The sequence below is a fragment of the Pholis gunnellus genome (assembly GCF_910591455.1).
Source record: "Pholis gunnellus genome assembly, chromosome: 11".
NCBI classification, from domain to species: Eukaryota; Metazoa; Chordata; class Actinopteri; order Perciformes; family Pholidae; genus Pholis; species Pholis gunnellus.
The window spans coordinates 13,426,588-13,438,302 of record NC_136538.1 but is presented as its reverse complement, the minus strand read 5'-3'; positions in this window follow the sequence as shown (position 1 = coordinate 13,438,302).

Sequence of the window (11,715 nt, the reverse complement as noted above, 5' to 3'; positions counted from 1 at the left end):
AGGAGTTTTTATAAAAAAGTTACACTCTTGAATTTCTCACCAATATGATCCGTGACACTGTATAACTTTTGAATGCATGATGTGTAAGAGGATGCATAATAATAATACTAATGACACTAATAATTAATATTATTGTCATTACATCTAGCTATCTATAATCTTTTGTATTTTTCAAACACAATTCTAAATGAATAAAAGTAAGAAAGCAAAAAGCAACTAATTGAAAATAAGAAACTCTTGGTTAAAAAAAACCCACTGTGTGTGAAGCAGTGATTCATCCGTGCAGGTGATAATAAAATAGTCGGCTATTACGCGCAATCTGAATGAAAACTGACAATCAAGCATCTTAATCTGTTCAATTAGTATTTGCTCTGTGCAGAAAGTTGCAGGCAAATCCGGACAGCGATCAACTTTCTATCGGCTCTCTCTCTGCAGCAGATCCCCGCGGAGCGCCACAGTCATCCTGGACCCAGAGGAAGGCAGCAGCTTCAGCAGCAAGCAAACTCAGGTACTCACAGATGCAGAGACGCTCCGGAAACTCCGACAAATCCTCCAGCGATTGACAGCAGCCAGGAGAGAGAGAGGGGGAAATGATGTTATAGTCAGTTAATTGTGCGGTGGATGCCGCAGTTATCTCAAGGGTTTTCCCCACTTATTCCCTTTACACAACTTCCAAAAGATTTGCTTTATGAAATTACTTGTGTGATATTTCAGCCAACCGCCGGACAGCTTGTGAAATATTTAAACACACAGCCAATAACAGCGCGGGATAGCAGCAGGTGGGCGTGTCCTCAGGTGCTCATTATAATGATGTCAGCGAGGCGCAGCTGGGATGGGGATACGTTCTGTTTCGTCTTTATTTTTTTTATTTAAGTATTCATTTACATGTGGACCAGCTACTGTAGATCGATTAGCTAATGCTTTTATTATATTATACATATTCATATATAATCAAATGATGCCCACAAGTTGATTAATCCCGTCTCGATCTCTCTCTCTCTCTCTCTCTCTCTCTCTCTCTCTCTCTCTCTCGCTCTCTCAGTCTCTCTCTGTCTCTCTCTCTCTCTCTCTTTTTCATTTTTTTTTTTTTTACAAAAAAAAGGAATAGTTAATCATTAATTCATGAATAAAATGTGACCAATCTAAGTGTAAGAAATAATGTATTGTGGGCGTATCACTATAACTTCAGGTAAAATAAAAACGTTAAGGTTTTTTAACTTCTTGATGCATATGCAGTTGTGTGATGTTAACTTGGTTTTAGGGGGTCCTTACATTACGCAATTATATCTGGCCCCACCCTACAAACACTGTAGTTTGTAAACAAAGCATTAAACAGAATACTTTGTTCAATAACAATCAGTTTATGAACACAAAATGTTTCTTTTCATCCTCAGAAAGTCAAATCTTCTTTTCATTTGCATATTCTTATTTTTATTGACAAAAACAACTTATTTGCCCTTAAAGGTTTTAGTTTGATGTATTAATAACCTGAAGTGATTAATGTTATTAAAGGAAACGCTTCCACATACATTATTTTACGTTATCTAAGAAGAACCAGAGATCTGTTTCAACTTATTTTAAGGAGTTAAAGGAATAAAACAGCATCACATTTGCATAGAGCAAAGGCTACAAGCACCAACAGTAATGGTCCTCAAAATAATAAATAGTTCTTTGTTGAAGTTAAGATCCAAAAAGTTAGTGTCCTGTCTCATAACATGTGTCACGTGTGTGTGTGTGTGTGTGTGTGTGAGAGAGAGAGAGAGAGAGAGAGAGAGAGAGAGAGAGAGAGAGAGAGAGAGAGAGAGAGAGAGAGAGATTGTAGGTTTACTGCTGCCAGATCCTTATGTCATGCTTCACTGGGTCCAGCCTCCCAGAGACCCCCGATGAAATGAGTTGTGTGTGAGAGAGAGTGTGTGTGTGTGTGTGTGTGGTTGTGCACAGCCTGGTGAAATGAGATGTTCACATCCCAAGGACGTCTCCCACCATAATTTAAACTCACTGGTGCTGGAAGACTTCAAACTGAAAGTGCTGAAGTCATAAACCAGCGCACCAGCGTCTTTACTGTTATTGTCTGTGATCTACTGGTGTAAATCCACAGGCAGGTGGCTGTGACTCAAACAATGCAAATACTACAACAGATATGTTAAGCGTCTCAATGCTTTGATTGCTACAAATTTGCTCCAGGCTATAAAATTAAGTTAATGACCCAAAGTGAACACTGCTTTTACTTGTTTCCATTTGCTCTTGTGTTACGGTTTATCACCGTGATTTACAGGTTGCAGGTTGTTCTCTGACACGGTCGCAAAATGTGAAGGGTTAGAGAAAAAGAAAATGCTCCATGCTTGACGTACTGCAGCGCATGATACCTTCAGCTATTTACACCCTGATCTACAGTCTGTCACAGCAGAGACCAGAGTGTTTTTATTTATGAGGGGACAAAGAGACATCTATCAGCACTCAGCTGAAGCCAGTGACAGTGTATAGTGTGACTTTGAGGCGGAGAGTGAATTGTATTCCTTCCCCCGGGGCACACTGGGACAGATCCCAGACAAGATGTTGTGGTTTGTGACTCCACACACACTCATCCGGTGCCTCCCACCACCTTATTTCACCCTCACCCGTCGCCAAGGTCACGCCACCCCTCCCTCCTTAGACGTGATGATCTTAAAATAGAGCGTCTTTATGTGAAGATGAGGAATGTGGAAAGCTCAAGGGAAGAATGGAGTTTTTTACTACAGCAGGAAAAAAATCTCCTCTTTCCTCTTTAAGGGCTGTTGAAAGATGTATAGCGCTACAGCATCATGATGAATCTCCTCCATGGTGGATAGGAGAACACTTTTCATATCATTAAGCTTTAGTAATGGTCCCAGTGCCGCGTCCCCTCTGGCAGGGTTGCCCGGCATTCACTCCTCTGGCTAACAGGCCTGCTGGCCACCTACGGTACAGAGACCTCAGTCTGCTCAGAGCAGTGCTCAGTGAAGCTGCTCGATCCAGAACGTATTCTCGACAATTTGATTTTATATGTGAAATTTTAATTTCCCACAAAGAAATGCAGTTTTTTCAGTTTTAGGTCTTTTAAGAATACTCTCAAATAGCACTACATTTACGTTTTACTATTTATGAAAAGCAGCGCAAGCACTTGGTCGACAAAACACATACACACACACACGTTCACACACTATCTAGTGAGGTATTTTATTCAGGGCTCTTTGGCAGAAGGGACATAACTGGACAAAATCTGTCTCTCTTTCATTTCAGATTGCTGCTTCTGTGTGAAATATGAAATAGGGAAGCGCCCTTTAAATGTAAGCAAAGATCCCTATAGTGAGCACTTTTAAGAAGTGGTATTCCTCTAAAGCTATTTGAGGTTGTCAGATTGAAAAATATTGTGGAGGAAAATAGATTTTGTGAGCTGTTTGTTGTCGCAGAAGTGGAAAGCGAGTCCCATTTTCTATTGTATTAAATCTCAAAGTCTACTTTGTCTCAAAAGCAGCCAAGATGGAGTATTTCATTTGTTTTGATGGTTACACAATTATGTTTTATTAGTAATGTAGGAGTTTTGTTGTGGACACAAATGTCTGATATCTGGTTATGTAAAGTTGTGTAATTGATATGTTTACATTGATAACCCCATTGATGGACCTTTCTGTATCTGATGTGTTCAATAATGTGTCATGCATACTTGACACTGACACAATAATGATACATATAACTCAAACTTTGTATTATTTTTCCAGAAAACATTTTTGTTTGTTGAACAGTTCACCTCTTGTTTTTCACCCTCCTACGGTCCTTTTTCATACTCTGTTTCATTTCATGCTCAAAATACATTTGAAAACATTTGATTTTCTGTGTGGATGATTTCCATCTCTGATCTCTGAACCTGTGCACAGAGACTACTCTACTATACTCACCCTCCAGGGTGTGAGCCCATGTGTTACAGCTGCTGTTATGCACTTTCTATAGCACACACACACACACACACACACACACGTACCCTCATGCTGGGATATAGGTTTAACAGGGTCCTTCATAGATCAGCCTCCCCTGACAGCTCTCTTAAATGTCCTTGGCAGCCCCCCAACCCCCAGCTCTCATCCCCTCTCTGTTCCTGCACCTTTTCCTCTCTGGTCGAGCCTCTGATGGATGCTGCCATATTTTTCTGCCTCTCTCCTCGGGAATGCTCCCATAACCACTGGGCCCTGTAATGCATGACACAATCTGTATATATCCCATTAAGTGTCACTATGTGAATGAACCTGTTTCTCCACATGCACTTTGCCTTGTGGAATGACATGCAGAGGATAGAGGCTGACCAGCTCCCCTAAAGTCAAGTTAAATGTCTCTCAGACCCCGAGTTAGCCGTTTAGATATTCCTACAGCTAATGTTTCTATTGGAAAAAATGTTCAGCGGCACTGAGTTCATATTTGAGTTTATATGCTGATAGTTATTTACATGATCTGCTTCTGTAGCTACATTTTTACCAAGTGTCAGTTTTCTTTTTTCCTAAAACAACATCTCATCTCCTGAAACTCTACGTCCTCACAAGACTGTAAAGAATTACACTTGAAAAACTGTTTGTTTTCTCTTCGCCCTCCGCAGTGCCCAACTAATATCTGTTTTTTTTTACATCATGAGGTTTTGTACACACTCTCTGCGTTGCTATCAATCACAGTTTTAATTTAATGTATGAATATGTGATTTATGTTGCTCAGGCAGAAGATATAAATCTATTTTGTGGAGGGGGGGAGGGGGAGTTGGGGGTAAGAGCGCTGATGTTCCCTTATTGATTGGCTGGCTTAATAGTGTTTGTTCTTTATAGCTGATCTCAGGAAATAAAGCAAATAAATAGTTGAGAATCAGTTCAGTCACTGCGATGCTCATAAAGATGGGAGAGAGAGTGAGGAGGAAAGAACAGGAATAGAATAGTAAGAGAATGAAACAGCAGCATCTCCTTATACAATATAAAAGATAAATACTGTTGATTCATATGCATATTGTCAAATTACGGACGCGTAATTCAATTCATCCACAAAGTAAGAATTCATTACTAGAATGACCTTTTCTCTTTTGTATCCTTTAAGACTAACTAAAACCAGGGCACACGTCACATTTTGTTTCCATCACTTTTAGATGAAGCTGGTGCATTGAGCTATAATACACTTTGCTTGCAGGTATATTCCTTTGTGTGTTATTGACATCTTGCCGCAACGTCATAAGGGACAGGACAAGATGTTTCTCTGTAAACCCAGAAGCCACATGGTTAGATGTCAGTCTTGAGTCACATCTGTTCTGCTAATGAAGAGTGGCAGGCCATTATTTGCTCTAAGACTGCTTTACAATTCTCAAAGGATTTGTCAAATTGATTTGAAAACAGAACTGTGGTTATTGCCCAGCACCAGGCTCCTTGGGGGAGTGATGGATAGAATTTGTCTTGACATGTCAAGTTAGGGGAAAAAGAAAGAAATTAGTTTAGGTTCAGTATACTTGTCTTCATGTTACGTATTAAAATCATAACTGTGCATGGATTTAAGATCAGATTTATCATAGGAACACATTTTTGTATTTCTCTGGATCATACACGTACATTACATTACATTACATTACAGTCATTTAGCAGACGCCTTTATCCAAAGCGACTTACAATAAGTGTATTCAACATAGGTATTCAAGGGAACTACTAGTCACCAGAAGTCATAAGTGCATCTCCTTTGTTAAACAAGTATCACAGAGCATAAACCAGGGCAAACGTACAGTGCAGAAACAAAGGAATACAATAAGTGCAACAAACTAATACGAATACAATAAGTGCAACAAACTAATACGAATACAATAAGTACATCAGTTGTCTGTCGCCAAACCTTAACCATAACCCATGGAAGAAAACTCTGAAAAGACCTCAGATCAGTGACTTTTTCCAACTTGGTCCACACTGAGAGGAGGAGAGGACAGCATAAATCCAGCCCATTAGCCCTGAGGTCTGTTGATGACAGTTCCCGCCCCATGGCTGATGTAAACCAAACTTCCTGTTCGGAGATGAAGAAGCCTGTCAAGCAGCTGCACCCACCTCGACCCCTGTCACCCTCCCTCTGTGATGCTCTGGCATTAATAGCAAATCAATTCTCAATGAGGGACGAGGGAAACGAGGGAGAAACAAAAGGAATGCGTCCATCTCCGGTGGACGAATGTGCAGATGCGAAGATGTTGGAAGGCAGGCTGGTTGAAGAGAGCTATACAAAGGTATTTTAAAAGCATGAAAACACACTCAGCTGCTAAGGATAAATAGCAAGTTCTGGTGTGGACAAGACAGATCGCTAAGTGAAAGTGGGTACAGAGACATTCCCCAAAACAAAGAGAGCTGCAGGTTTCATACTGTGCTTGTTGCTTTCTAGAAAGGCTGCAGCTGTCAAATGACTTGGCTGTAAAAACTGACCCTGACATAACTTCACAGAATGCAGGATGCACATCTTTACTGCACTTTTCTAACAAACCCGCTCTCTCACAGTTTTTCATCACTGGAGGTTTTGTCATTTGACCAAAGTCTCCCAGTCTGCAGGCTTCTCCAAATGACCTGGTGATTGGAGTAGAGAGTTCTTTTTCATCTCACCATGCCTGTTAGTGTAAAATGATCTTAGCCTGGAAGAAATGACATCATGTCCTCAGTTGGCCTGTTTCATCATGAACAACCCGGACGCGTTACATTTCAGACATTTAGTACTAAATACAATGCAAAGCCTCTCGACCTTTTGATGCTATATAGTATACCTAGTATGAGAATACTGATGATCTTTAGTTTAAAATTGGTGTTGGGAGGCTTGGTTGAACAAAGTTTCAACATATATGCCTTGTGATCTGTGGGCTGTAGTTGTGAAAAAAAGAAAAGCTGTAAAACTGTCCTGCCAGCCGCAGTCAAGCACTGTTCCTCCTCCTGTGTTTCTGTCGCTGTCTCCTCAGTGGGATAATCAGCCATTCTCCTGCAAGGTAATTCCTGCTCAGGAGTGCATGTGGCCGACACTGCGGAAATTCATTTTTGGGTTTAATTTCAGGCCTATTGATCGGGGAGCGCTTTACGGCTGCATGACATCCATAATCACAACAATGGTGTGACAGGGGAGATAAATAATGTGGCAAAGGCACAGAGAGAAGGAGGGATGTAGGGATGAAAGGGAAGCAAATTGAAAAACAAGGAAGAGCCAGGTTCCATCTCTTACTGCGTTCTGTATTAATTACTGAACCCCACCCTATTACACCCTCCCAGCCCCAACCCCTTCACCTGATTGATCTCCCCTCAGAGGCCATAGATTAGTTTTCTTCCCAAACTTGTCTGAAATCTGTTTGTTTAAGCACCCATTAAAAGATAGGAGCCAGTGCTCTACAGTAATTACCAAGGATACTGTTATATCTATAATTATTATGATTAGTGAAGCAGAATTAAGTCACTGCTGTAGAAACCACAAGGGGCCAAAGCAACAGCATGATTATGAGGTTTTGCATATACTAATGCTGCACTTGAGTGTAAGCTGGAGCAATGTTGCTGAAATGAATACAAGTTGATCTAGGCACAGTGGATGCATACTGAAAAGCAAAAATTATCAGACCAAACACTTAAATTGTAGGAGCATGAAATTAATTTGTCCTGGTGGAGCATGTTGACCAATATACAACATGGCACTGGCTCGTGGGTTTAAAATTAGACACTTTCACATTATTTTACTTTTTACAAGATACTTGTGGAAATATGCACACATTCCTGGCACGCTATTGAGTCATTTTCTCCTCAGTAAGCATAAAGGCCTTGCCAGTGTGGTCAGTGTTTGTGTGGGCAGAAGCTTTAAGAGCCCATAGAGCTGGTTTAGGCCAGCAGCAGAGGCCACAGTAGGTCTCCTGATTCAACATAGCCTGTTTATGTATAACTTCACCAACATTGCTCAGTTTTACCTGCCCCCAGCTCAGGAACAGCGTTAGAGCTACATTATAAATATATCATGTAATGAGATGTGATAAACTGGAGTCCAAAATGTGACCTTTGGGAGTGTACTTGCAGTTAAATGATAGTGGCGTCTAGTAAACAGTGGTGCCGGAGATGCAGCAGTGCATAAAGCGTGCCTCTTCTTGTTGTTGGAGTCTGAGGGGGCTGAAGGATCCCGCTCATAAAATGTCTCAAGTCAGAAAGGCGATAAGGATGCAGAGTTAATGCGACTTGGCACACGGTTTTATTTGTGCAAAGGCGGAGAAGTCGGGCTTTTGGAGAGGCGTAGAGCTGAGTGGATACTGTAGCAGGACGGGAAGCAGTGGGGCGATGGAGGATGCTTAGCTGACACAGAACAAGGCAGGAAAAAGAGGAACTGACCATTTTTGTTACGGTCTGATGAGAAGTACTACACAGGAATGAATCGATGTATGACTAAGAGCTGGTCAAAATAACAATGTTATATTTTCAGCTTTTACAAAATAAATTCTCATTAAAAATTCACAAAATCAGTTATTTAAGTTCTAGTGTTGTGTTTGATACGTAAAAAGATTTTGCATATTTTTGCCGTATCATAATTAAAAACATTGAGTAGAGTCTGAGAAAATGATGTCATAGTGATCTGTGGCTTGGGCTTGGAAGTTTTAAAAGTAATTATATTTAACAAACATACCAGCAGGTGAAAGGTTTGAAAGGTGCCGTCGAGAAGCATTGTGGGACATGTAGCATCCAGTGTTTACAGTCAGGATATCTTAGCCTCCGCTGAAGTGATTTGGATCTTTTTATATTTTAATGCAAATCCCCAAATTCTATAGAATCCACCTCTAAACCACTGGAGTAGGCCTACATTGTGAACGTTGATTTAAAAAATGTTGCCCAACTCTGATGAAACTGGACATAGCAATGCTGCATGTACACATGACAGAGCTCTTATTGGTGTAATGCAACAAAAAGCAGCGAGTCAGTGTCAGAGCAACTTATTGTTCACGTGAATTGATTTCCAGCCATGAAGTCACTGTAAAAAACATCACCGCTTGTTTTCTTTTCGCTGAGCTGGAGGAATTTCCGGCTGCTATATATGCATAAATAATGAGACATGGCTTGGTAACAAAACAGTTTATTGTTGGCGTTAGGGATGAGTGCCACTGAGTGAATTGTACAACAATTGCTCCACACCACTGATCAGCTACAGCTATTTGTATGTGAGTCAACACCTAGCCTGCTGTCTTTTTAGGGAGCGCTAGTGACCCTATCATGGACACGACCTGTTAAGAGAAGCAGCCGTTTCTTATCTGCATGCCCTTGGAGTACGCGCCCATTGATATGCCACCTTGACTCTATCTTCATGCCAAGATGCTTCCAATTATGCGAGCCGCTGGAGTGAGGCAGAGCATGGGGTTTCTGTACGATGAAAACTGGTCCATGGGTAATGTGATCCCGCTTCTTTCTCCCCACAGGGATGGTTGCTGCTCATGGATGGTGGGGGTAGAAAAAAAACAGCCAATTCTCAACTCAACACTTCCCAGTTCACCACTTTTCCCAGAATCTCATGATCCCATTAGGTAGACTGATCTATTTAATAAATGGTTCATCACCGGGGCCAGAGCTCGGCAACAACCTGCGACTATACAGCAGTTCACTACATCATATGTGGGGATTTTTCGCTGTGACATCAGTTCATGTGTTATCAATCTTTCTTTAGATGCTTCTTTTTTTTTTTTTCAGGGAGCCTGATGTCACTGACAGCCGGTCGGAGATGAACGCGCACTCAGGGAAGCCCCGAGACTGACAGCAGGCTGAAGTGACAAGCTCAGTGTTGCACAGCCACTGGGAAAGTGAGAGATGGATGCAGAAGAGGTATGGAGACTTTTTATAGCCTGAGAAAGCTACTTTACCTACCAGGATGTTTGTGTCAGACATTATTCTCTTCTTTCATGTCTATTTTCTTTTCAGGCTTCTGCTAATCTTTCTCTGTTCGCTCTCTTATCTCAGGTTTCACTGTGGACAAGAAAAGGATCTGCATATTGATTTAAATGTCGACGCTTTTAGTGAGAAACATCTCCTCTTGTCACATTACTTTTCAATTTCAAGTTCTTATTCATATTCCATTCAATTCCCTCACTTCCAGAAGAGGGCAGCACTTCTTTACCTAATGTAATAGTAACCTCTGCTGTACGCGGTATTCTGGCATGTGAAGCTCTCCTGTGTAATTTATTGAGGAGAAGTATGCAGACAGAGGTCATCATCATCAAAGTCGAGAAGATGCTGCTCATTCCCTGCATGCTTCTAATCACTTTAATCTCATCTCTCCCACTTCACAATTTTGAAAAGGAAGCTCTGCAGACTAAACTGCAGTGTGTCATATACACTGTGATTTTACGAAAAGTGCACAATGCAATTTACAGCAGACTTCAGTCACTTCCACTTGCATTGCCTGTCGCCCTTCTTCTCTCACTCTCTCTCTCTCCTTTCCTCTCCCAACTCGCCTAACTTTTTCGTTTCCCCCCCTCTCCCTCTTTGCTTTTACTCCACCCTATAATCACGCCGGTTCATGGCTCTCATTTGGAGCGGTATATATAGCAGTAATTGTCAGGGTGCAGTACAGAGACTGGGCAGGCTATGTGTACTCTCTCACAGGGCTGTTTTGCAATAAATCTCGTAGTGAAGAGGAGAGGATTGGGGTGATGGGGGGTAAGTAAGTGCACAAGCACGTGCGTGCACACAAAGACACATTCACTATACTCAAGCAATATACAGTAAGCGCAGAGAAGGAGATAACATTTTACAACCACCTAAGGAAAGGCTAATTTGCAAGTGTTCTCTCAACGACTATTAATTTGCTCTCTCAATGGGCCTGAAATGGAAAGTGAACGTGTCTCATAATGTGTTCTTCACTCAACAGGATGGGATAATTATGCTAATGAATTCATTAGTCATGAAAGCATCTCCCTATATTAACAATCCCAGGTGATGAGTTAGGGCCTGTACGTCAGGTGGTCCGCTTATGATCCACGAGCACATGGAAACACACTCACATACTGTACACATGCAAAATGATAATTCACTAAAAGTGTAAGAAGACACCAATGAGCATTCATCGGTTTCTTAGATTATACAGCAGCAGCTCATCACGTGATGAAAAGCACATCATAATGACGGCAGCACAAAACCAGACGGATCCAACGGTTTTCCTTCATCAAAGCAGCCATGTGACTTTCACCAAAGACATTCCTACTAAATAATCTAAAGTTTGATTGCAAAAATCCCCCGCCATGTCTGTCTGCCTTATAAAACATGGAACACTGCTCCCGAAAGAGATGACGGCAATGACCCAACCTGTTATGCACTCCAGTGTGTGTGTGTGTGTGTGTGTTTGTGTGTGTGTGACGGGGTGGGGGGTTTGGTTCCTTGTAGCTTGTATGGACAGGTCTGTCATTCAGAAAGCGCACACAGTCTCCATTGTGGAGCCGTCTGGTCCCCATCGGGTCAGGGTGGGGTGGCAAAGGGGGCCTCCCGAATAAAAACACGTGCAGCAAACAGGAAGTGGGCCTGTAAGGATAAAACGAGAACTGCGTGAGCGAGCGTTTATGAATGGAGGTTGGTCATATGTCCTCAAATGTTTCACCTCGAATTGCTTTCTTTCTCCTCTTCTGATTCCTCTTGATAGAGTGATTCGGTTTGTTTGGGTTTCACTTTAGATGGTCCACAGATGTCCAAGCTGCGCTGGAGATGTTATCAAGTTCTG